Raw genomic sequence first — 6000 nt, forward strand, 5'->3', positions numbered from 1 at the left:
AGAAGAAGAAGAAGAAGAAGAAGAAGAAGACAATGAAGACATATCTATCAACAATTGATTCCTAAAATCAAAATAAATGAACAAGAAATCTAATGTACAAAATAAATTGATGAATAAAACACAATCAGAGTCAAGGAAACATGAAACAGACTAACAAATCTCCAAGGAAAGGGGAGAGGGAAGCTGGAAGAGATTAACCAAAAATCTTATATGCATATATGTATTACCTATGGACACAGACAATAGGGTGGTAAAGGCCTGGGGCAGGGAGGAAACCAAGTGGAGGGGGGCAAAGGAGAGAAAAAAGGGTGACATCTGTAATACTCAACAATATTTAAAAAAAAAAAAGAGCTCAGGGATCTTAGAGGAAAAATTATGATCTGTTTACATGGTGAGTAGGAAAAAACAACATCACGGATTTTAGAACTGAGTCATCCAGTAGTAGCCCACACTCCACAGCTTTTATTCTGAAATTCTGACAGGCATTCCCACTAACAAAGAACATTCCTGGATAACACTTGAAAAACAAGCACTACAATAGGTCCAATGCACAAAAAAAGCTATTTTCTTGATGATTACCACATTGTCAAAATTAGAATCCATTTTCAAGTATTTTGAAAACTGTAAAAGATAGCCCACAAATTGATGGTTATGAAATAGTTATAGGGATGTAAAGTACAGCATGGATAATAAAAGCAATAATATTTGTAATAGCTATGTATGGTGCCAGGTGGGTATCAGAAATATTGAGGGGGGACACTTTGTAAAGTATATGATTGTCTGATCACTATGCTGTTCACCTGAAACTAATACAAAATAATATTGAATGTAAACTGTAATTGAAAAATATTTTTAAAAAGAGTTCCCAGAAAACTCTCTTGTTCCTTCCACCATGTGAGGACACAGCAAAAATATGGCCATCTGTGAATCAGTAAGTGAACTCTCTCCAGACAGAGACTCTGCCAACACCTTGATCTTTTTCTTCCCAGCCAACAGGACTGTGAGAAATAAATATGCATTGCTTAAGGGGAAAAAAAGAATTGCTTAAATAGAGGATAATCTATATATGTATATAGTGAATATAGTATATGTAAATATTCACTAAACTAAAATACATTAAACCCTCAAAAGCATTGAGGTAGTTTTTGATTATTTCTTAAATTATAGTATCTTTATTATAATTATCATTGGCATTGGGTCAGGAACTCGGAGGTGGCTTTCTCCCAGATAGGGAGGACAAAGAATCCAATAATTCTTTAAGAATATTTTTAAATTTTGAGATAGAGAACAAATATTGAAACCCTGTTTACCTCCCACTTACAAATATTCAAAATTCACCCTTGGAAATCTATTTAGTATAGATCTGCAAGTTGTAGCTTGCATGAAATAGATTTTTGGTATTGGAAGGATATAAATTTTAGTTAATTTCTAAATATTTAATTTAGTAGTTGATGACTTTATACGTAAAACAGGGAAATAATGCAAACTCATAAGTTATTAGAATTAGAATTGATACATGTAATTTTCCTAATTAGATGGCTAGTAGTGATGATACTCAATAGTCATACCACTTGACATGTGTTAGACCTGTTCTAAGTGCTTTTCATTAACTCAACTGATGCTCATAACGACTCCATGAGGTTGGTGATACACTTAGACCCCTTTTGTGGATAAAGAAATTGAGGTACATCAAGGCTTAACAACTTGCCCATGTAAGTGGAAGCCTTGGGATTAAAACACTGACAGTTTAGCTCCAAGGACTACATTCTTATAATGTCATTTTAGTATTATATAGAAATTGAAGTAGTAATCATATATATATATATATATATATATATATAAAAGAGAAACATGCAAATTGACCGTACCTTTGCTATGCCCCACGCCATGCCCACCAGCCCATCAGAGCAACTATATGCAAATTAACCCAACCACGATGGCGGCTGGCAGCCAAGGAGCTGGAGCAAGCAGGAGACTTGGTTGTCCCGGCGATGGAGGAAGCCAAGCTTCCCACCTGCCCTGGCCAGCTGTCACCTCCACTCAAGGCAACAAAGTTTCAATTATAGAAGATAAATAAATCGAAGATACATGCTTCCTGCCAGCCTCCACTGGGAGCTTGGGTGGCTGGGGGCTGTGGCCAGCCTGCAAACAGCCCTCAGCCCGTCACCCAGGATTGCCACACCCTCATGGGGTGTGGGTCCCCGCTGATTGGATTGGCCAGCCTGCAAACAGCCATCAGCCTATCACCCAGGCTGGCCAGGCACCCCAGAAAGACCCTCACCCTGATTCGGGACATCCTTCAGGGCAAACCAGCCTGCCCCCACCCATGCACCACGCCTCTATCTAATCTAATAAAAGAGAAACATGCAAATTGACTGCACCTTCACTACACCCCAAGCCACGCCCACTAGCCAATCAGAGTGACCATAAGCAAATTAACCCAACCAGGATGAAGGCTGGCAGCCTCGGAGCTGGAACAAGCAGGAGGTTTGGTTGCCCTGGCGATGGCGGAAGCCAAGCTTCCCACCTGCCCTGGCTGGCTGTAGCCTCCGTTCAAGGCAACAAGGTTTCAATTATAGAAGAGAAATAAAACTGAGATACCTGCTTCCAGCCAGCCTCCACTGGGAGCTTGGGTAGCTGGGAGCCGTGGCTAGCCTGCAAAGAGCCATCAGCCCCTCACCCAGGCTAGCCAGGTACCCCAGCGGGGACCCCCACCCTGAAGGGGCTGTGGCCAGCCAGCAAACAGCCATCAGCCCCTCACCACGACTGGCCAGGCACCCCAGCAGGACCCCCCACCCTGAAGGGGGTGTGGCCAGCCTGAAAACAGCCCTCACTCCTCACCCAGTTTGGCCAGGCACCCCAGTGGGACCCCCACCTGATCCGGGACACCCCTCAGGGCAAACCAGCTGGCCCTCTCCAGTGCATCAGGCCTCTATCCTATATAATAAAAGGGTAATATGCAAATTGACCCTAACAGCAGAACAACTGGGAATGACTGGTCACTATGACACACACTGACCATCGGGGGCAGACGCACAATGCAGGCACTGCCTCGTGGTGGTCAGTGCGTGCCCAGAGGGGGAGCTCTGCTCAGCCACAAGCAAGGCTGATGGCTGCCAGTACAGTGCTGGTGGTGGGAGCCTCTCCCGCCGCCTCAGCAGCGCTAAGTATGTCCGACTGCAGCTTAGGCCTGCTCACTGCTGGCAAGTGGACATCCCCTGAGGGCTCCCAGGCTGGTAGAGGGATGTCTGACTGCCAGCTTAGGTCCAATCCCCCAGGGAGCAGGCTTAAGTCAGCAGATGATCATCCCCCGAGGGGTCCCAGACTGTGAGATGGGCACAGGCTGGGCTGAGGGACCCCCCAGAGTGCACAAATTTTGTGTACTGAGCCTCTAGTATATCTATATCTATATATCTATATCTATATCTATATCTATATCTATATCTATATCTATATCTATATCTATCATCTATATCTATATCTATATCTATCTATATATTTGATAACCTCTAAAGCTACATTAATTAAATCAAACATCTGATGTAACTATTCATTCATGAAAGAAAACCAAAACATACAAGCTGACTGCCTACTGAAATAATTTCACAATGCATGGAATATGCAGTGGTGCATAAGACATAGACTGTATCCACAATTAGCAGTAACTCAAAGAAGTTAAGTCATTTCTATATTGTATGAGAAATAGAATTCTTCTCTCTCTTTTACTTGTGGTGGTATATACCTCCTTGCCACACTAACTTTGGGCTTAGTCCTGTGACTTACCCAGTAGAATTTTAGCAAATGTGCACATGCCACTTAACATGAGAAAGTCGTACCCTGAGTAGGCATTGGTCCAATGAAGATATTTGAACTGGTATCAAAATACCAGGCTATGTGCTATGGTAAGAGTAAGCATAGGGTATAAGAATAGGAGCAAATGACAGGAATACCTAAAATGGAATTGCATACCCTCAGACAAGTACCTTGGAAATGAAAACAATTCTAAGATTTTATATCATCTACATAACATTCAGAAAAACAAATTCTACTCACTGCCTGCTCATAAGGATTTATAAATTACTTCCTTTTTGCATTCTTTGTTACTTTAACATGTAATAAAAGCATTTACATGCTAAGTTGAGATAAACATACTGAAATATATTGAGTTGAAAATTCCCAATCTAAGATATTTCTCAAGTTGAATCTATAAACCCTAAAATTGGGAGTTAATTATGAAAAATATATCCAACACTAAATTTAATATAGTAAGTCTTGGAAAGAAACTATAATTAAACTTCATGAAACTACAAATGGTGTAGGAAGGTCTCTAGAGCAGAGTGTTTACTTCATCAAGTAAGATGTTTTCTCCATGTTATTCTGTAAAATAGGCAGGGGTACAATTGAAAAGAGTTTTTGGCCTCTTTTTTGCTAAAGTACTCATAAGACAGAAATGTGCTATCGTTCAATATTTCAAACATAATGTTCAAATAATTAGACAGGAAAAATGACCATCTTAGAGTAGCTTATTTGGAATATGTATTGTTTGGTGCAAATACTTTTGGCTAATGGGGCAATTTTGTTGCCTCCAGTGAGTTTGTTAATTGATAATAAGAATATTATGTGGACATCATCCTGGAAAAATAAGAAAATTATGTGAAGTTCCCTTCTAATACTAGTGCATCATATGCAATTCTATATAAGCTCTTTTTTCTTAGAATTTCTGAACTCAATTTTACATATGCCATGGCTACACACTATAAAGGCAAGATTGGCATACTCACCTCGTCTGTACCAACTAAAGAATTTAAATTGCAAATATCATTTCAAGAAGTCAGAAAATGTATTCCATTCTGCTCAAGAATGGCATTCTGCTCATGACTGACATTGTAAATATAGGTGTCAATTAAGGATAATTTATAACCAATGGTTTCCCTACCCAAGAGAAATTTGAAGACCAAAGTAGTAATGTATACATCAAGAAATGTTCATTGAACACCTGTAGAGCTCAATATTGTAGGAGATATTTTACAATTTGTATTGAGCTTGGATGGCATGGCTGAGTGGTTGATTATCAACTTATGAACTAGGAGGTTAAGGTTCGATTCCCAGTCAGGGTACATGCCCAGGTTGTGGGCTTGATCCCCGTGGAGGGAAGGCAGGAAGCAGCTGATTAATGATTCTCTCTCTCTCGTCATTGATGTTTTCTCTCTCCCTCTCCCTTCCTCCCTGAAATCAATAAAAAAATATTTTTTAAAAAATTTATATTAAATTTATTGGGGTGATATTGGTTACTAAAATTATATAGGTTTCAGGTGTACAATTCTATAATGCATCACCTGTATATTGTAATGTATGTTCACCATCCCAAGTCAAGTCTCCTTTCATCACTATTTATTCTCCTTTATCTTCTACTACATCTTCCCCCCCCTTTTCTCTCTTGTAATCACAATTTTGTTGCCTGTATCAATGAGTTTATTTTCTTTGCTTAATCCCTTCACCCTTTCACCCAATTCCAACCCTCCTCCTTTCTGACAGCTATGAGTCTGTTCTCTCTCTATATATGAGTCTGTTTCTATTTTATGTGTTAGTTTATTTTTTTTTTTTTAGCTTCCACATATTAGTGAGATCATGTGATACTTTTCTTTCTCTGACGGGCTTATTTCACTTAGAATAATATTCTCCAGGTCCATCCATGCTGTTGTAAAAGGTAAGATTTCCTTCTTTTCTTACAGCTGAGTAGTATTCCATTGTGTAAATATACCACCGCTTTTTATCCACTCATCTATTGACGGGCACTTGGGCTGTTTCTAAAACTTGGCTCGTGTAAATAATATTGCAATGAACATAGGGGTGCATATATTCTTTCAAAACAGTGTTTTGCAATTATTTGGGTATATTTCCTGAAGTGAAATTGCTGGATCATAAGACGGCTCTATTTTTAATATTTTGAGGTAACTCTATACTGCTGTCCACAATGGCTGTACCAGTGTGCATTTCCAC

The sequence above is a fragment of the Myotis myotis genome, unplaced genomic scaffold (assembly GCF_014108235.1).
Source record: "Myotis myotis isolate mMyoMyo1 unplaced genomic scaffold, mMyoMyo1.p scaffold_m19_p_4, whole genome shotgun sequence".
Taxonomy (NCBI): Eukaryota; Metazoa; Chordata; class Mammalia; order Chiroptera; family Vespertilionidae; genus Myotis; species Myotis myotis.